Source organism: Trichosurus vulpecula, chromosome 3 (assembly GCF_011100635.1).
Source record: "Trichosurus vulpecula isolate mTriVul1 chromosome 3, mTriVul1.pri, whole genome shotgun sequence".
NCBI classification, from domain to species: domain Eukaryota; kingdom Metazoa; phylum Chordata; class Mammalia; order Diprotodontia; family Phalangeridae; genus Trichosurus; species Trichosurus vulpecula.
Window position 1 is genome coordinate 72,041,079 of NC_050575.1, and position 21,815 is coordinate 72,062,893.

Here is a 21,815-nt window from a genome sequence, read left to right on the forward strand (position 1 = left end):
CAAAGTTCAAATGAAACAATCTCTGCCCTCAGGGAACATATAGTTAGCTAGTAGAATTAACATATACATTGGGGGCAGCTAGGTGGCACAGTGAGTAGAGCACAGGCCCTGGAGTCAGGAGGACCTGAGTTCAAATGCAGCCTCAGACACTTGACACAATTACTAGCTGTGTGACCTTGGACAAGTTGCTTAACCCCAACTGCCCTGCCTTCCCCCCTCCAAAAGAAAACTATATACATTGAAAACTGGATGGTAATTCTCAAAGTGAGGAAATAAGCTGAAAATAAAAAAGCCATTTGCTAATGACAAAATGGAAATTTCAGGGTGCACAGAGAAGGGTAAGGTAGAATTGGTTAGGGAAGGATTGTGCTGACACAGTTGAGGGAGCATATAGTCATAGCTAGAGAAAGAAACTTCAAGATAGCCTGCCTATAAAAGAATTATGGGAATTCAGAGTAGGGCTTTAAGGCATTATTTTGTCTTACCTGTCATAGTAGCAATGATAATGCTGAATGGTGGAATGGGTGTTAAGAGTGCTTTAAAAGTATCCTGGCAGGGCAGATGGTATGATGGTGAGTCTTTGGTCTGGCCTGTTGGTAAAGGCAGAGTAGTCATGGAACATGACTGATGATAGAGGAGTGAGGTATAGCTGTGGTACTCATCCTTCAATCTCCAGCTAGGTTAGCTCTTCACCAGGGATCACTCCAATGGTGAGATAATGATGATGGTGATGGTGGTGGTAGTGGTGATGATTAGATGATGATGATGATGATGATGATGATGATGATGATGATGATGATGATGCAAAGGAAAGGCTTAGCAGCCACAAAGAGAGGGAAAATTAGCAGGAGAGATGGCTAGTCCACGGCACTGTCTGATGGTAAGGGCAAGGTATATTTGAAAGCACACATAGATATTTGTTTTCAGTTCACTTTACCTCAGCAGGAGTAGCCACAGTCAAAACTATGAAGCAAGAAAGAGATTTTGTCTTTATCATTTCTTTCAATGCCTCCTACAATCCTCAGCTCCCATTCAGAAAGTTGGTACTTTCACTGAATTGTGTAGTGAGAAGCAGTGTGTTACAATGGAAGAGCTATGGCCATGAAACAGGAGTCCCAGATCTGCTACTCATTATGGGACTTTGGGCAAGCCATTCTTCATCTCTTTGGGCCTCAATTGCCTCATCTGTACAAAGGGGTTTAGACCAGACAATTTCTAAGCTTACTTCTAGAACAAAAATTTCATGTCCCTATGATTCTTTCTAAGTTTTGTCTGCCTCATTCATAAAATTAAGGTTATAAAATATTACCATTTTGAAGTCTTAAAAATGAGTGTGTTGGATGGATGATTTCTGAGGTCCTTTTCAGCTTGAAAATTCTCTGAATCTAAGTCAAAGTATAAATGATCTCTTCGTGTCTCTTCCAGGTATGCTTGAATTGAATTAAATCACTGATTTGACCCAATGATACTCCAAAAAAATCCTTCCTAAGATACTCCAAAAAATAGTGAACTAGGTATATTTGCTCAAAATCATTCCAAGTATATACAGTAGATGGCTGCTTATGTTGTATGCATTGTGGGGGAAGGGAAAGGGGAGAATAGGGGACTGAGAAGTCCATCTATCCCACAAATATTTCTCCTATCATCTTGCCAACATACCAGAAAGTCTATAACTGGAGTAGCTATCAAGAGCTTTCCCTATCCATGGTCACTCTAACTGGATTAAGGCTTTATGCTCCCAAGGAGGGTTAAGAACTCAGTGTGGAGGATTTAGTTTATCTGATTACAGCAGAGATGGAGGCCCTGGGGATTTTGAACTTAGGAGGGAGAAAGGGGAAAGCTAGGAAGGACATTCTGAACTGCTATTTGGGACATCTAGAAGGCAGAATGAGGTCAGTAAATGATCAAGATTGAAGGGAAGAGTGCCTTAAAGGAGGAGCATGTTCATCACAATTCCACCCCACCCCAACTTGTATACAATTGGCTCTATTTCCAAAATCTTTATTCTGTTGCATTGTTCTGTTTTTCCATTTTTATTTGGCAGCAGAATGAATGCTTTGATAATTGCCACTTCAGAGTATATTTTGAATACTGGCCCACAAATGATTTTATTCTAATTTCTTTGCTTATTACTAAAGTTCCCAAGTAGGTCATTTCTGACCTGAACTGATAAGAAGCTGGCAGAAAGAGGATAGAGCTGAATTCCCTGGAAGTTGAGCCTCATCCTGTTTATTCTCTGTGCTTCATTAGGGCCTCCCAAAGAGTCGAGGACAGTGGCTAACACAAGAGATAATGACTCTAAATCCAGCTTTCCTATTATTGATTTGTGAGATTCCTTGCTCACAATGAGACTTTGTGCAAGGCCCTCAACCTCTTCAAACAAGAATTTTCCCATATGTGAAATTATAACAGTACTTGATTTCAGAGACAATTTGCAGCAAAAACACATAAAAGATTCCTTGTGATCTCTTGATATGAAGAGATGCAGGGAAGCAATGAATATTCAGTGGGATTTCCAGGCCTTTGGAAACCTTCCTAATTAGGCAGGGTGTCTTAACCTATTTTATTGTTTGTTTAATGGGCCTCTTTGGCAGTCTGGTGAAGCTTATGGATCTCTTCTCAGAAGAATGTTTTTATATATAGTAAAGTGCATAGGATTACAAAGCAAACCAAGTTCATTAAAAAAAAAATGATTTTTCACCCATCAAAGTTCACAGGCCCCCTGAAAACTATCTGTAAAACTTTTATGGGACAGTAGATCCCAGATTAAGAGTCCTTCTACTCATTGCTAGTGTTGTAAATAATATATCTGAAGTACTTTGAAAAATTCTAAAGAGCTATATAAATGTTAGGTGGTATTTACTACTACCACCACCACCACCACCACCACTACTACTACTACTACTACTACTACTACTACTACTACTGCTACTACTACCACTACCACTTCTACTACTATTATCATTACCATTACTACCACTGCCACTATTATCACCACCACTACTACTGTTGCTACGCTACTGCCATTGTTACCACTACAACCACCACCACAGCTATTGTTACTACTAGTACTACTAACCTGTGCCACCACTCCTCTCTCACATCATAGAAACTAAGAATTTCAGAGTTGGAAGGGACCCTAAAGATCATTTTCTCAACTCTTACCTGAACATGGAGGCCTTCCATAGCATACCTGGAAAGTGACCATGATGTCTTTGCTGGATGACCTCCAATCTGGGGAACCTGTTACTTTTCAGAGCAATTCCTTCCACTTTTGGAGAGCTCTAATCGACAGGAAGTTATTTCCCCCCCCCCCTTTTATCAAGCCAAAGTTTATCTCAAACTCTTCTTTCAGGTGCCAATCAGAACAAATCTAATCCCTTTCCATATGACAGCCCTTCAAATACTTGAACAGAGCTTTCATGGCCATAGTCACTATCTTTTCCTCTTCAGACTCTAGTTTAGAAACTAGATAAAAGTCATTCATAGACCCCCAGAATCATAGGCTTTTGAGATATAAGTGACTTTAGAGACCATCTAGTCTAACACCCTGTTTCAACAATTCAGCTAGCAGCTGCTGTGGCGGTGAAAAAACAAAACGAGCCCACACACAAGAATGCTGCAAGCCCAAGTTCTTTTGATCTGCTTTACTAAGAAAAGCAACATTAAGGGGTTAACAATCTTACTTTAATCCAACATACAAATATTATTCACTCAGCTCAGGGGGAAAAGCCAGCACCCTGAGTTTCAGAGCAAATACAAACAGAGCAAATAAACACAAATCAACAGATAGATTTCTGTCTGACAAAATCACAATATACAGTTACCAGAGAAGCGTCAACATCTGGGTTTTCTTCAAAGCCAGGAGCTCAAAACAATGGCTTGCCTAGAGTCACGCACCACTTCTGCTGTGGCTCAGAGCTCCAAAAGAGAAATCCAGCCTCTGGGTTTATGTATCTTGTTCAGGGTCAAAGGTGAGTCACACATGCGACTCACCCACGTGACCTAAAATCATCACAAAAATGAGACTTAAACCCATGTGATCTAAAAGCCTCTGATGTCACAAACATGTCACTCAAACCCATGTAAACTAGGCTTTCCCTTGAGGCAGGGAGGTCATCAAGGACTCCTAATTTAATCAAGGAAACAAAGGCCAAACTCTTCAAGGGCACTTGGTTGAATAAGTGCTAATAGCCCATCTTGATTCCCAATACATACTCTCAATTTCATTCAACTCAACAAGCATTTTAAAGCGCCTACTATCCACCACTCACCAAGTTATAAGTTGTGGTTACAAAGATAAAAATGAAAATAGTCTGTCCTAGAGAAACTTGCATTCTTGGGAGGAGAAATGGGAAATAGCATGAACGCAGATAAGTAAATTAAAAAAAAAATGGCCAGAACTGGGATTCCACTAGTGTAGGGAGTCCCAATGATAAAGCTCCCTCTACCAAGGTTGATATAATATATGTGCCCATAGGAGGTGTCTGTGGAGAGGAGAAGAGCCAGGTATCATGCCTACACTACCAGCGTATTCACTGTGTGGTAACAGGAAGGCTTCAAGAACACTACTGTTAGAAACATACTTACATTGTCTAGGAATGAACAATACTTTTTGGGAAGCCAGGAACGTTTTAATTATAGTTTACATTTATTCCACCTGAATAAATGGGTACATCCCCTGGACAGAGAGAGCAAGAGAAAGTACAAAGGACTCAGATGGACCTCAGTCCTTTTATTGACCCTCACTTCAAATCTCCTAACAGGCTCTTCATTGGTCAGATGCAAACCCCTGACTGCCTACATCATGCCCTCCTCAAATGGCTCGTTTAAGCGTGTGTCAAGCCTTTCACCTGACCGACCAGAGGCCTGGGTTCAGCTAAAGCCTGGGTGGAGGGGGAGGAAAAGGTGTACTTTCAACTCTGTGGAAACCAAACTCCCCCCACCCCGTTTCTTACACTGCCAAGGCTAGTGCTCTTCTCTCTAGTCTCTGAAAAGGGTTTGGGATATATTTCCATCATTTGTTCCCCTCAAATACTGGTGGTCTAAGGGATGATAGCTTCCAAATAAGGGCTATTTCCCTCATCTGTTCTTGAGATCTTAACTCACACTGGCCAAACTTGGCTCCTTTGAGTCAAATTCTGCCTACACAGAAGAGTAGCACACATAGAGAACGTGGCGTAGAACCTCGGCCAGGGGAACTGAGCAGGAGGAACAAAGACCACGCTGGCGCCTTCAGGGGGAGAGGCCTGGGCGGCGGCAGGACTAGCAGCAGGGCCCGCGGGGGTTCTCTGGGGGAGGAGGGGGTGGCGCTGAAGTGGGGCCCTGGCCCGCCTGGCCCCCGTCCGTCTCGCTGGGGACAGGGTCAGCCCAGGGTCTCCACTATGCCCCAGGCTTCGGAGCACTGACTGGGCCGGGCCCGTGAACAGCCTCTCAGTGTCCAGCCTCGGGCGGGAGCCAAGCTACCCGGCGGCTCCCGGGCCAGGGGGAAGGAGCACCCAAGCCCAGCGCCTGAGCCTGACCCCACGCTCAGACCGCCCTCGCGGCCCGGACCCCATGAAGAATGGTTCAAGAAGCTGGAGCTGGGGGTGCGGCGGACTGGGAGGAGCTCAGCTGCGCTGATCATGGAGTGCCCCTGGCCGGCTCACCACCTCCTACTGTGGCACTGCCTCTGCCGGCCCGCACTAACCTGGCCCGGTCCAAGTCTGTGAGCCTCGGGGACTTGCGGTCAGCAGGGGCTTTTGGTGGACATCGATGCTGCGGGGGACTGGGGACTGCGCTGAGCCGCCTGACCTTCCGCCCTGAGTCCTCAGTGTTGAGACGCAGGACCTCCCTCCGACGACTTGGCGGCTTCGCTGGTGCCCCTACTCTGATAACCATTCAGTCAGAGCTTCCCGCCCCCCCGCGCCCTCCCCCACGGCCCCTTTCTCACTTATGTCCGGCCCCTGGAGCCTGTCCACCCTGACCACAAGATAGCTCATCACAGACTGCTCCAGAACCTAGCTTGGTCTCCAGAACCTAGCTAATAGGTGCTTCCTGAATGCCATGTTGCAGTGTCTGAGCAGCACATGACCACTTCGGGACTTTTGTCTTCGGAGAGACTTTCGACGGGAGGTGCCTGATGGGGGCCGGGCCCATCAAGAACTTACTGAAGCCTTTGCAGATGTGCTGGGAGCTCTGTGCCACCCTGACTCCTGGGAAGCTGTGAACCCTACACGTTTCCACAGCCTTCCAGAGATATGACCCTTCCTTCTCAGGATACAGCCAGCACGCTGCCCAGGAATTCCTGAAGCTCCTCATGGAGCCGCTACATCTAGAGATCAGCCGAAGGGGCCGCCATGCCCCACCCACCTTGGCTGATACCTCAGCCCCCTCTCTACCCCAACGGGGGGCACCCTCCTTGAAGAGCCTGAGCTGAGGCATTCCGTAATGCCCTTACCTCCTACAAAGGATGACTAGCCAGACAATCTAATGTGGAAAAGATACTTGGATGGAGAGGACAGCAAAATCGTGGACCTGTTTGTTGGCCAGTTGAAAAGTTGCCTCAAGTGGCAGGCCTGTGGGTATCTCCACAACCTCTGGGGTTTTTTTGTGATTTGTCGCTGCCTATCCCTAAAAAAGAGTTTGTTGCGGGGAAGGTGTCTCTTCCGGATTGTTTCAACCTCTTCACCAAGGAGGAAGAATTGGAGTAAGAGAATGCCCCGGTGTGTGGCAGATGTCTGCAGAGAACAGGGAGCACCAAAAAGCTGACTCTGCAAAGGTTCCCTGATCCTTGTGCTCCACCTGAATCAGTTTTCTGCATCTCTAATTCCATTAAAAAAATAGTTCTGTTGGAGTTGACTTCCCCCTGCAGTGACAGAGCCTAGGGGACTTTGCCAGTGATAAAGGTGGGAGTCCTGTGTACCAGCTGTATGTCCTTTGCAACCACTCAGTCAGTGTCCACTATGGTCACTACACAGCCCTTGCTGGGGCCAGACTGGTTGGCCTGTCTACAATGACTCTCCTGTCTCCCCTGTCAGTGAAAACCAGGTGGCTTCCGGTGAGGGCTACATGTGCTGTTTACCAGTCAATGCCAGAGCCAGCACAATGTCTGTGATACCCCTCCAAGTCCTGGACCATGAAGCCCTTTTGATGCCCATAAATCCCAGAACTTCCATTTACCTCAGAGAAGTGTATTTTTGCGTCTTTTTAATCTGGGACGGGCTTGGTTTTTTTTGTTGTTTTTTTTTTTTTAATTAAAACAGAAACAAAAACAGCCCCTTAACACCTGGAAGCTTCCCCTGCCTCCCAGACCCCTGTACAGAGCTGCCCAACCAACAACCCAGTAAGTCTCTTATATGGATCTATAGCATTACATTTAGAATTCTCTTTGTCAGTCAGGACTTAATAGTCCTAGAAAATGACCTTTGGTGTAGTGAGATTAACTGACTTGTCCAGGGTCCCACAGCCAGGATGCATCAGAAGTATAACTTGAAACTAAGTCTTGCTGAGTCTGAGACCAACTTTCAATCTACTATATCACCTCTCACATGTATATAAGAAATGTATACAAAATAAATACTAAGTCATTTTTTGGGGAATAGAGGAGCATTAACAAGTTTAAGGGATTATTAGGAAAGACCTTGTGTAAGAGATAGCATTTGAACTAAGTTTCCACTGGAGCTAAGGATTCCAAGAGACAGAAATGAGGAGAACATTTTAAGGCATAAGGGAAAGCCCGTGTAAAGGTACAGAATGGGGAAGACCAAATATCATGTACAAGGAACAATGAGGAAGCCAAAACTGACAATCAGAGAAATGAAGTCATTTGTGAAAGGTTGAACAGATGGTTCGTTGTAAAGCCAAGAATAAACCCAAGTTCCTCAATGACATCTTTCCATTATGCATACTCATTTAAGAAAAAAAAATTGGGGGAAACAAATTGCCTACATAGAATGCCCACAATTTGTCCAAAGAAGTTTTCTGAGTTGGGGCATTCCTATTTGACTGTTCCAAGTGTTGCTTCTCTGGGACAATGGAAGAACTAACGGACTTGGAATCAGGATCCCTGCATTTTAGTCCTGGCTCTGACATGAATAATCTGTGTGACTTAGACAAGTCACTTTTTTTCTCTTGACCTCAGTTTCCTCATCTGTGAAGTAAGGAGGATGAACTACATGATCTTCTATGGGAACCTCCCAACTCCACCTCTACCATTGTGTGATTTTATGACTGATTTTGTGGAGTCAGGCCTCAGCTTAATTCCAGCTTTTATGATTTGATAACACTTTCACCAAGTTCTATCCATGTGCCAACTTTGAAGAAGTCACATTAGCAATGAAATTACTGCTACCATGCAAAGCAATTAACAACTTCAGCAACAGCAGGCTGTTTTTAAAAGGTGTCATTCTCAGATTCAGCCCTTAGCATCTCACCTTTCTCCTGTTAGTTGCTGGGAAGACATGCACATGGAAAGAGGCTCAGGCCTAGCAGCAGGGCCCAACCAACCCAAGGCTTATCCCACCTGCTTTAGTTTTTCAAAACACCTGATGGAAGGTCTGAGGGGGGCCTATACTTAGTCTATAGGAACACTGTTCAGATGCCCTTTCCTGTGCCTACAAGGTGAAAAAGAAAGCATTATATGGGAGTTATTAAATAGTTTATATCCTCTGGGGAAGATAGTAATGAGTAAGGTAGAGTGCACAGTATATGAGGTATCAAAAGATACCTCAAATCAAATCATGCTAATAGCCTTTGTAACTTCTCCAACTCATACCTGCCTCTTTGCTTTGCCCGTGGAATCTAGAATGCCCCCCTTAGTCCCTCTGACTTCTGCACTACTGAAGCTGCACATTCTGCAAGATCTTACTTGACCATATTGATGATGATGGTGATGGTGATGATGATACCACTTTACATCTGCTGCCAAATCTGGTTTCAACTCCATGCAATAAAATGCCCCTCCTAGGATAAGCTCATCACTTCTAAACCCAAAACCATGCTGTTAACTTAAACCTTGATTGACACTGCCTCCCTCAGCCTCCATTCCCTTCCATTTGTAGGGCTGGAGGGTGGAGCATTAAATTCCTCCCAATGCCTTCCTTTATAGAAGGTAGAAACTGGTCTCTAGGACTACTCAACTTTGTATCTGCTGCCTCGCCTGGTTTCTACTCCATGGAGGAAGATACCTTCTGGTGTCCCAATTCCCTCCCCTCATATATTCCCCATCCCCACTTTCCTGCCTCGTGTTGTGTGTTGCCTCCTCCTTTGGATTGTAAGGGACTGTCTTTTATATTAATCCCCAGTATCCCTAGTGCTTAGCAAAGTTTCTGGTACATTGTAGGTGCTTAACAAATGTTTATTGGATTATAGGTGCTTAATAAATGTTTATTGGATTGATTGGATGATGATGACAATTACAATTCACATTAATACAGTAGATTAAATATACAGAAGCACTTTCCTCACAACAACATAGGGAGATGGATGTGTGATACAGGAAAAGAACACTGGATATGGAGGATCTGGATTCAAATACTACCTCTATTGGGAAATAACTAATAAGAAGTTTGAACTAGATGACCTCTAATGTTTCTTCCAGCTTGAGATTTCATGCCTATAACACCTCAAGACAGTATTATTTTGTAGGTAAAAGGATGTAAAGTATAGAAAGGTTACACAAACACAATTTGGTTGAGGTCACATGGGTGTGTTGAGACCTGAATCCAGGTCTTCTAACTTCACACTGGGACTTTTTTTGTTTATTTGTTTTAAATCACAATACTTGCCAATTTTTTCAAGACTATTTAAAGCCATTATTATTTTAATGTTGAGGTTTTTTATGCTCATTATATCTTTTTGAATTTCACTATTAAATTAAGTATAGAGTTCAGTTATTTTTATACCCATTTGACAGATAAGTATGAAGCTGAGGAAGTTTGAGTTAAATTGAATTAATCATAATATTATAGATATAGAGCTGGAAAAGACCTTAAAGATCATCTAGTCCACTTCATTTTACATGCAGCAAAACTGAAGTCAAGGAAAATTAAATGATTTGTCCAGGGTCACATAGTTAGGATGGGTCACAGTGCATTTTATTCTCAGTTCTTCCTGGCTCAGAATCCCACATTCTGTCCATTCTGCCAAATTGCCCTTCTATGCTGCTTTTTCTAGTTCACCAGGGTCATTGTCCTCTTCTCTGAACTGAATTTATAGACTGAACCATACATTAATGCTTAACTTATTCCATTTTGTGCTATTCTGTATTTATTTCATGTGTTAGTCTTGCCTATGCAAGGTTATCTCTTTCTTACTGGTGTTTTCTTAGATTCCTCACAAGGTGAACTACAGTTCTGAACACACCACAGAATTATTGTTAGGGTGATTGTAGCACCAATGTGATATTCACAGAGCCTATGGTGGCTATGAATATGCCAGCATAATTCTGAATTGCAAAACATAACAGACTCTCCACATGGAAGACAGAACCAAAACGTTTATTCAAACACCAGAAAGCCAAATCCCAACATCAGAAAGCCAAATCCATCATAGCAACAAAGAAATCTATACATATCAACAATGCAGGAGGCATAGCCATCCCCAAGCTTCACACCCTGTTAGGACCTTCCCACAAACGAACACCCTCAAGCAAAATGCCCGCCTCTCACAGCTTGCTACCTCTCTCTCTCTCTCTCTCTCTCTCTCTTTCTCTCTCTCTCTTCTCTCAGTTCTAACTGCTCTCAGCAACTTCCTCTCAGTTTTGCTCTACCCCTTCCTGTTCCACTCATTCAGCAAGCTCCTCCCACCACAGGCTTCATGTGACTCACACTCGTGTGACTTAGGCTTCCATGTGACTTAAGCAGGTCACATGGCTGTATTAATGGATGGGAAAAATCTTCCCATTTACATTACCATTACATTACGGTGATTTACAAAAGAGAGGGTAAATCTGAATGGAATATGAATACAAAATTTAGGTGACAAAGGAATTGGATATCCCTCAAGAACAGCAAGTGATAGTTTAAGAAGAAAATTCAGAGTGTAAAAAGCACTGAATCGAAAGTCAAAAGCCTTGGATGCCGAACCAACCTCTGCTAATTGCTAGCTGTGTGGCCTTAGTAAGTTATTTAATCTCTCTGGTCCTTAATTTCCTCATCCAGACAGGCTGGGTTATGTTCTGCATTAAGTAGGTCATAGAACTCCACGTGGTATTTAGCCTGAAGGAAAAGTCTGGAGTGAAGAGAAAGACAAAGGGCCAGATCAACAATGCTTGTGGAAAGAGGGAGAGAAGAATGGAGACATCTTTACACTTCTCAGGTAATTTGCAGAATTGATTCATTTAGCTAAAAAAGAAATTGTCCTCCTTCTATTCCAACTGTCATCATGTTAGTCCAGGCCAATATCACCCCAAACCTGGATTAATTTATTAGCTTTCTAAGGGTTGTTCCTGACTCTTACCTCATCTTCCTCCAATGAGCTGATGCCATAATGAGCTGATGCCAGAATTATACTTTAATGCTTCAAGGTCCCATGATTTCATTGATATGGATATTCTCTCCATTGACACAGATTACAATCCCTTCATACCTTGGAAGGTGATTTTCATAGGTTATCTATCATGGCCCAAATCATCACCTGGTGGCTTGGTGATAAGAGTTTCTTTTTTTCTCCTTTTTAAAAGCATATTTATTTTATTCTGAATTTAATAAATAAAACAAATATTTCCATAACATAGAATAGAATAAAAGACGATTTTAGATGAAACTGCAAATCTATTGTGTACAATTTGCTGCTCCTTTTAAATATATAATAAACTTATTGTGTAATTTTCTTTATTTCCCTTTCCTCCCCCCGCCGCCTCGCTCTAAAGATGGCCAGCATTAGACACTAATATGTGTGTGTGTGTATGATACATACATACATATATATATATATATATATATATATATATATATATATGTAAAACCATTCTATCCATACTTTTATTTAGCAGTTCTTTTGCTAGACCTTGTGCTCTGCTGTGTTCACTTTTGAGAACCAAGGGTCATTCTGTGCCATGATAAATTAAAGGAAGAAGACTTTTGTTGGAGACTAAAATTCCATTTTTAGATAGCTCTAATTGTTAAGAAGTCTTCCTGATAACAAAAAAAAAATTGTCTCTTTACAGCTTCCATATTTTGTTTCTGGTTTTCCTCTTTGGGGCCAAATAAAGCATGTACAATCCTTCCTACACATAACACTTCAAGTACTCAAAGGCAGCTAACACGTGCCCATCTTACCCTAAGTCTTTATATATATACATCCAGTTCTTTCAACCAATCTCCATATGAAATGGATTCAATACCATTCACCGTCATGTCATGGTAGTTGTCCTCTAAACACTCTCCAGATTTTCAGTGCCCTTTACATAACATAGTACACAGAACTGAATACAATATTCCAGGTGAGAAGGGCAAGAGTATAGTGAGACAATAACCCTTTTATTCCTGGAAGCTCTGCCATTTTTAATCTCCCAAGACTGAATTGCCTTTTTTTTTGGCTGCCACTTCATATTTCTGACTTAATGTTGAACTTTTTTTTAACAATTGGTTAAAAAATCTATGGCTCCCCATATTGTACCTGTGAAGTTGATTTTTATACTAGAGTTCAGGATTTTACACTTATCCCTACTGAATTTAATTCTATTAGATTCTGTCTAATGTTTTAGTTTTTAAGGTCATTTTGGATCCTGCCCCTTTTTTTCCCTATTGGACTAAACTTTGTAGTTATGTATAAATTGTCTGATCTGTACACTTGTTGATCAATCCATGCCATTATGCAAGTCATTGATGAAACTGTTAAAAAGCACAGAGTCAAGCACAATTCCTGGGGCACTGAACTAGAGACTTCCTGCCACATTCACAAAGAATGATTAACAACTATTCTGAGTGGCTATCCAACCAGTTCTGAACCCATGGTTGTATTATCATCTAATTTGTATCTCTCCATATTCATAAGAAGGACATGGGATATTTTATCAAAAGTTCTGCTAAAATCTATTGCATTTCTCTCATCTATTAGTTTAGTAATCCTATCCAAAAAAAGGGGAGGGGGATGTGGTGAATCTGGCACAACCTGCTCTTGATCAAACCATCCTGGCTCTTTGTGATCACCACTCCTTTTTCTAGATGTTTGCCACAATCACCTTTTCAATGACTGGGCCTGGAATTCCCATCTACCCCCACCCTAGTTATCTCCTTTGTTTGGAATTCTTAGGAAACTTGGTATTTCTCCTTTTATCCACATTGATCCAGACTCAACAACTGTTCCGTCTAGTATGACTTGTGACCATTTCATCTTTAGTTGTCCTATCTATCCTCTTTCTCAGCTATCACTGACCACATCTCTTTTGTTATGATACAGGCCGGGGCTACATTTAACACTCTTGCTTAGGGAATATGCTTAGAATTTGAACCCAAGGTGAAAAAAAATTTCTTTTTTCTTTCTTCCTTCCTCCCTTCCTTTCTTCCTCTCTCCCCTTCCCTCCTTCTCCTCTTCCTCCCTCCCTCCCTCCTTTCTTCCTTCCTTCCTTCCTTTCTTTCTTTCTTTCTTTCTTTCTTTCTTTCTTTCTTTCTTTCTTTCTTTCTTTCTTTCTAACAAACATTCTTGGATGAGGCTGAATTTGAGTTAAATCCCCTCCCAAAGTGATCCTTTGCCTGGAGATCCTATTTATGCTACAACCATCCCTTACGCCTCAGGAGGCAGAAATACTTTAATTTCTAGCAGAAGTCTTGATCCATGCATCCCTGGGTGTTAGGTCTAAACTGAGATTCAGGGAGTATGCAAGAATGGCCTTATTTTCTTAGAGAAATCTAGAGGTTGCTAATGTTTCTTTATATGTGTCCTTCAACAATGCCTGTGCAAGCAAACCTTTCATAAAAGAAAGCACCATGGACACTGGAACCCTGTGAACCCAGTACCAAGTTAACCTGTAAGGGAAGGAGGCTCAGAGTTGCAGTAGAGAACATAGTGTCAGAGTAAACTGGGGAAGATTTTATCTTTGGATTGTTCAGGTCAGTTTTTTTCTCTCACCTAAATGAAGCCTAAAATAAATTTTGAAAAAAAGTTAGATGTATTTTCCTTCTTGCTTGCAGGTATTTACACTATGCTTACCAAATGTATTGCTGTCGAAGAAATCAATTTTTCATAGCTTACTTATATTCTTCTCCAAATGAGAAAAGACTTTCATGGACATTTGGATACCAGTTAAAATCAAATGAAACATGTTCTGCTTACACTAAAGCTTTATTCACCATGACAACCAATACTTTTCTATTACATGTGCACCAGACCCCTTCTAACCTCTATTTTTCATACTATCCTTGAAAACAAACCTGCTAAAACAATATCATACATTTTTAACACCTACATTTTTTTCAAAAATTGTCTCCTAAACCTTCCCCCACCCTCTAGGCCTGCTCCTGTCTCATGAATACAACAGCTGCATCAGAAAAACACAAGATTTGTTATCTTAAACCAAGAAGCCATGTATTGGGTCAGATCTCTACTGGGGATAGTTAGGGAAGAAAAGAGCAATATAGGAAAAAATGAACTTGGTTTGGAAGCAAAGGATCTGTGTTCAAATTCTCACTCTGCTACTTACTGCTTATTTGAAATTGGGTAAATTATTACCCCTTTGGGAGACTGAGTTTCTTAATGTGTAAAGTGTGAGGGTTGGATAATATGACCTCTAAGACTGTTTCTGCCTCTAAATCTATGTTCCTATCAGAAATCCCTCATCTGTGAGGATGGTGATTCCATAGTTCAGCCCAGAAGACAATGAACTTAAGGTAGCTGAGGGAGAAACAAACCAACAACAAAAACCCAGAAAATTATTTTGCATAGCTCACCTTTTCTGATTAGCTGGAGGTTCATTATTGTGCCCCAATCAAGGTATTAAGTATTTATTAAAGTCTACAATGTGCATGCAGGGCTTTATACTTGGAGCAGCTCTTTGGGAGTATATTCTTTAAAAAAGAATTCAGCATTGCCTGGGGAATAGCCTCTGGCTCTGATTATTTCCGCATCCTTCAAAGTCCCATTCAAGTCACACTGTCCTCTAGGAAATCTTGCTTCTTCAACAATGACCTCTTCCTTTTCTGAACTCCTACTACAACGCATATATACATACACACACACACACACACACATATACATATACATATACATATACATATACAGATACAGATACAGATACATACATACATATATATATATATGTTATGGGTATGTGTATATATATATGTGTAAATTACAACACAATACCTATAGCAGCTGCTATGAATATGCATGCGTCTTTCAGGGTAGATTCACAAAATATAGTAAACTCTCTTCCTCCAAGACATAATCAAAATATTTATTCAAATACCAGAAAGCAAAATTTACCATGGTGACAAAAATGTTTGTACACATCACCAATCCAGGGAACACCGGCATCTCAAGTGTTCTTTCTGTTAGGTCTCCCCACAAACAAGCTCCCCCAGAAAAATTCCTCCCTCTGCCGACTCATGCTAGCTTCTCTCCCTCAGCTCTGCCTTGCTCTCCTTTCCTGCTCTTTTTTCCTCTGGTTGGTCAAGCTCCTCCCTCAATGGTCTCCATGTGACTCAAGGCTCCATGTGACTCAGGCTCCATGTGACTCAGGCTATACCAAAGCTGTAAGCTGGGCCAGGGCTCAAAGCAGGTCACATAGACCTATTAATGGGCAGGGAAGAGCTTCCTAACCTATTAACATTACATAAATATGTACACATATGTATACGTGTACTATAAAACACTAAATATACATGTACTATATACTATGATACTGTACATCTGTGTATATGTACATATAGATGTATATAAGCATTACTATAATGTACTATATATACTATGTACATGTACTATAATTATAAGCATATGTATATAATGTATATTTATGTGTATATGTGTACTATAATGTACAATGTATATTATATGTGTAGTACAAGTAATATAATGTACATATATGTATAGGTGTGTATATATATGTATGTGTATATATTTGTATCTATCGATATAGATATGGATATATATCTATATATATATCTATACCTATATGTACCTTATAGTAGGAGTTCAGAGAAGAGAGAGGTAACTTTTGTCTATACATACACAGATGTATACACACACATGCACAAAACCTATATATAGTGTGGTATTGTGTATATAAATATATATGTATATATATAATATATATATGTATATATAAAATCAATGAGGGCCAAGTCCTTGAAGCATGCCATGTTTACAATAGCCCTTCTTGGTGGGTTGCACAGAACATGTGCTGGCATTTCCTTGCTGGTTCCCATCCATAGAGTATTGGTGAACCTGTTTCTGAATGAGGCATTAGTTCTTTGTGATAATGAAAGTCAACTGTTTGGCTGAGAAGCCAAAAGGATTAACAACTATTGAGTTGCTGAACTGGAACTGAGAATGCATTGAAAAGATTCAAGCATATGATCTTCCATTTTTTCTTCTTTGGCAGCTTTTGAACGGGGACTATTGTGATTTTCTGGGTAGCTATCTCCCTATCTCCCTCCTGTTTGCTGTGTATCCTCAAACATGCTGTTTCTGTTTCTTTTATGCTTATTCTCTCCCAATTTTAGGTGAATGAATATTCTGAGAGACAAATGTCCAGAGGAATTTTGTATTGGCAACCAGAGTCAGTAGCAGCAGCAGTAAGCACAACAGTGAAGAAATTCACTTGACTCACGCCAGCAGTGGATTGGTTCATTAGCTGAAGTTGTTATTGTTTAATTGTTTTTGGTTATATGCAACTCTTTGTGACCCCATTAGGGGTTTTCTTGGCAAAGACACTGCAGTGGTTTGCCATATCATTCTCCAGCTCATTTTACAGATGAGGAAACTGAGGCAAACAGGGTTAAATAACTTGCCCAGGGTCATATAGTTAGTAAGTGCCTGAGGCCAGATTTTAACTCAAGAAGATGAGTCTTCCTGACTCGTGGCCCAATACTCTATCCACTGCATCACATAGTTGTCCCTATTTCAACTGAAATACCTCATCATAAAATACTTTGCTAACCTGAGTTATGGAGTTATTTGTTCATCACTGACTTTTTGCCTAAAACTGAATTTGGTAAGGACTCCCTAAAAGAAGAAAAGGGCTCCCACAGCCAAGAGTCATGAGATATCCCTTGGCCCCATGAGTTCCCCACATATGTGTCCTACCTTTGTGTATTAAGCTTGTACTCACTCTCCCCAAGCACCTTATGTGTGCAAAGGAGATATACCCTCTCAGTTTAAGAGATGTTGCATAACCTCTCCTTACCATACCTTCTCAGAAAATATCCTTTATAAAGCTAAGAGTTTTATTAGCTGATTTATATTGTAGAGCAGACCAAATAGGATTTTGTGAGAGACAGTAAAAGAAACCCCAATCCCTCAGAGTTACCCCAGAGACCCTGATTGGAGCAGGAGTCATTACTTTGGGGAACATAATATTTTTCTCTCTGTCTCTCTTTCTCTCTGTCTCTGTCTGTTTGTCTCTTCCTTCTCTGACCTTATGGGTCAAGTTAAAGCAAAAACTGGGGTTCAGGAATTCGATGGAAATGAGTACTCAGGAAGCTGATACAAACAAAATCTTTATTATTCTGTGGTGTAGCAAACAGGTGAGCCAAAGCATACACAGACACACACATAGATATACACAAAGACACACACACACAATGGCATATAAATAAACAGAGGTTAATGCCTATAGATTCAAAAAAACTAATTCAATATAAGGGTGAGGGAAAGGTATCAGGGAAGAAACACACTCAAAGTTGGGCTCCAGGTGGTGAAATTATATACTCTAAGAATGGACTTGGTTGAGAATAGGTAAATCTGTGCCAGATATGGGATAATCAGACCCAGATATGATGGAAAAGTTCTCGTAGTCATTTAGTCATACCAGACTTGAGTGAAGTTCAGGTACAGAGAGTTTCTTTATCTAGATACAAACTGCCAGAAGATCTGTCAGCTATCTAAGGCAACAGAATAACTCAATAGGCTGAGGCTGGTCAAGAGTTCCATCCAGTTGAAAGCTGTGAGCCTTTCTGTCAGACAAAGAGTGAACAGATTAGCGCAGTGGAAAAATTCAAACTGTCTTTGTCTGTAAGGTTTTATAGTAGTAGGTGGCAGAGTGCATAAAGCTCTGGGCCTGGAATCAAGAAGAGCTGAGTTCAGACATGACCTCAGACGTTTATTAGCTGTGTGACCCGGAACAAGTCACTTATCTATCTGCCTCAGTTTTCTCAACTGTAAAGTGAGGATAATAATAGTACCTACCTCAGAATCAAATGAGATAATATTTGTAATGCGCTTAGCGTAGTACCTGACACATAGTAAGTGCCATATAAATGTTAGCAATTATTAGGGCCACTTAGCTGAAGTGACTTCATTTTGAAGTCCTATCATTATAACTAAAACATCGAATAATACAATGTTTACAATGATTGCAAGCCCCTTTTTCTCTATCTCTATCCATATCTATAAATTAATTATCCATAATATCTGTCTGTCTATGGCAAGACCATAAGCTATGCCCTACATATCTTTTTGCATTATTTGACTACTGAAACTTATTCTGTACTTATTCTGTATATGTACATATATATTTTGTACATATCTGTTGTCTCCTCCAATTGAATAAAAGTTCTATGAGAAGAGGAGCTATTCCACTTTTTTATTTGTGTTCTCCGTTCCTAGTATTGTACTTGATGTATAGGAAGTGCTTAATAAATATGTGTCATTGATTGACTACATTCCCCAGACTATCCTGCACAGAACAAGGCACAGATTTTCATTGTCAATCATCATCATCATCATCATCATCATCATCATCACCATCATCTTAAAGTGACAGGGTATAGAAGAAAGAGCATTGGATTTGGAGCCAGAAGAATAAGGCTAAATTTCCATCTTTGCAACTTATCTATATGCCTATAAGTAAACTACTTTACCTCTCTGAGCTTCCATTTCCTCATCAGTAAAATGGGACCATAATAGCCATAATACTTGATTAACAAGGTTATTGTGAAGAAAGTGCTTTTCTAACTGTTGAGTACTACAGAAATAGGAAGTGCTGGTGGGTTTTGTTTTTATTGGATATTTCCCTTAATTTCATTCCAACAAGCAGCTGCTATGTACCAGAAACATGTTAAGTGCTAGGGGTACAAAGACAAAATTAAACAATCTTGAGACTGATGAATATGGCAAAATGAGGGGAAGCAGGACAGCCTAGGTCTCTCAAGCAATTACTCCAAAAATGACAGAGGGAAAGCAATAGGCCAAGAGATGAATCAAGTCAAGTGAAGTCAACAAGCACTTATTAAGTACCTACTCTGTGCTGGGAATTGTGTGCTAAGGGCTGGGGATATAAGGAGAGACAATAAAAACTCCCTGACTTCAAGGAGCTCATGGTCTATTGGGGCCACAATATCAAAAAAACTTTGAACAAAGCAGATATATATATATATATATATATATATATATAAATATATATATATATATATATATATATATATATATATACATAGAATGAATTGGATATAATTTCAAAGAGAAGACAGTAGCATTAAGGGGAACTGGGAAAGAATTCTTGTAAGAGGTAGAATTTTAGATGAGAAAGGAAGTCAGGCATTTCAAAAATTCCATTCAAAATATACAGTATTCATAAAATTTCTGTGAGTCCACCAACCCAGGCATGTACAAGAGCTACATAAAGAGAACCACAGAACATTCTTTACAAAAATAAGTAATTGGAGAAATAAATGTTGTCCCCAAAATCTTATTACACCTTCGATACCTTTAACAGCTTAAGGCTGCACTAAGACTTTTAGATGACTGTCTAAATTCCTCATGGCTAGGCCAAGGCAATATAATAAAAAATGATGATACCACCTAATTTAACTTATTTATTCAGTGCCTTCTCAATGAAACTATAGAAGGATTTCATTATAAATGTAGAACGAATAGTAACAAAGATGATGGCTGGAAAAAGGGACTTACTTAAGCTCCTGCCCAGGTCCCTCCAAACACCTATAAAAATGGCTCTGAACAAATTCCAGAGCCGCAGAACAGAAAAAATGGCAAAGGGAAGCAGGGCTCTAACCCAGGAAAGCCTGGATAGTCGCTGGGAAGGGTCTATCACACAAAGCTGGGAGCGGAGCAGAGGAGAGCCCAGTGTGGGCCAGTGCCAGGACCATCCACACCAGGTGGAACAGACATAGTGCCCTGTATCAGTGAGCTGTGGCAGTTACCAGACTTCTCAACCCACAAATGCCAAAGACAACAGAGAAGGTTAGTGGGAAAAGCTTCTGAGACAGAGTGAAAGGAGTTTGCAATTGGGTACCACCCCAGGGGGTGGTGGAGGTGGTGCAGCTCTGAGGCTGCTAACAGAGCTACAGCTGCAGTTGCCTCCAGCCCCAGGCCCACCTGGTGGGAAGAATTAATTTGCAGATTTGAGCGGAAGTGCAAAGCCTACTTTGCCCTGCCTGGATCTGGGTAGCAATCCTGGTTGGCCATTCTTGGGGAAGAAGGAGCTCTGGTGTGGCAGAGCTTGCTGTGTAGAAGTAGCTCTGAAAACAGCAGCCCAGCCCCTCATGCTTGGGACAAAGCACTCTCTACTCTACAAGCAGTCATTCCCTGACAAAAAGCTCAAGGGTCATGTAGTTGGCTGGGAACATGAACAGGCAGCAAAAACAGTCTCAGGTTCAGACTCAGACTTTGGAATTTTTTTTGGTGACAAAGATGACCAAAGCATAAAGCCAGAAGTCAACAAATTCAAAGAGCCTACATCAAAAGCCTCCAAGAAAAATATGAATTGGTCTCACACCATGGAAGAGCTCAAATAGGATTTGGAAAAGCAAGTAAGAGAAGTAGAGGAAAAACTGGGAAGAGAAATGAGAGTGCTGCGGGAAAACATGAAAAACAAGTCAATGACTGGCTAAAGCAGACCCAAAAATTACTGAAGAAAATAACACCTTAAAAAATAGACTAACTCAAAAGGCAAAAGAGATCCAAAAAGCCAATGAGGAGAAGAATGCCTTGAAAGGCAGAATTAGCCAAATGGAAAAGGAGGTCCAAAAGACCAGTGAAGAAAATACTATCTTAAAAAATATATTGGAGCAAGTGGAAGCTAGTGACTTGATGAGAAATCAAGATATTATAAAACAGAACCAAAAGAATGAAAAAATGGAAGACAATGTGAAATATGTCATTGGAAAAACCACTGACCTGGAAAGTAGATCCAGGCGAGATAATTTAAAAATTATTGGACTACCTGAAAGCCATGATCAAAAAAAGAGCCTAGACATCATCTTTCAAGAAGTTATCAAGTAAAACTGCCCAGATATTCTAGAACCAGGGGGTAAAATAGAAGTTGAAAGAATCCACAGATTGCCTCTTGAAAAAAGATCCCAAAAAGGAAACTCCTAGGAATATTGTCGCCAAATTCCAGAGCCCCCAGATCAGGAGAAAATACTGCAAGCAGCCAGAAAGAAAGAATTTGAGTATTGAGGAAACACAATTAGGATAATACAAGATCTAGCAGCTTCCACATTAAGGGATCAAAGGGCTTGGAATATGATATTCCAGAGGTCAATGGAGCTAGGATTAAAACCAAGAAATACCTACCCAGCAAAACTGAGTGTAATGCTCCAAGGCAAAATATGGATTTTCAAAATAATAGAAGACTTTCAAGTTTTCTCAGTGAAAAGACCAGAGCTGAATAGAAAATTAGACTTTCAAATACGAGAATCAAGAGAAGTATGAAA

The 21,815-nt window shown here is 40.7% G+C and overlaps 1 pseudogene; it reads left to right on the top strand.

The window, feature by feature from the left end:
• The first annotated feature begins 5,381 nt into the window (after positions 1-5,381).
• LOC118845102 lies at positions 5,382-7,096 on the top strand (annotated as a pseudogene).
• The last annotated feature ends 14,719 nt before the right edge of the window (positions 7,097-21,815 follow it).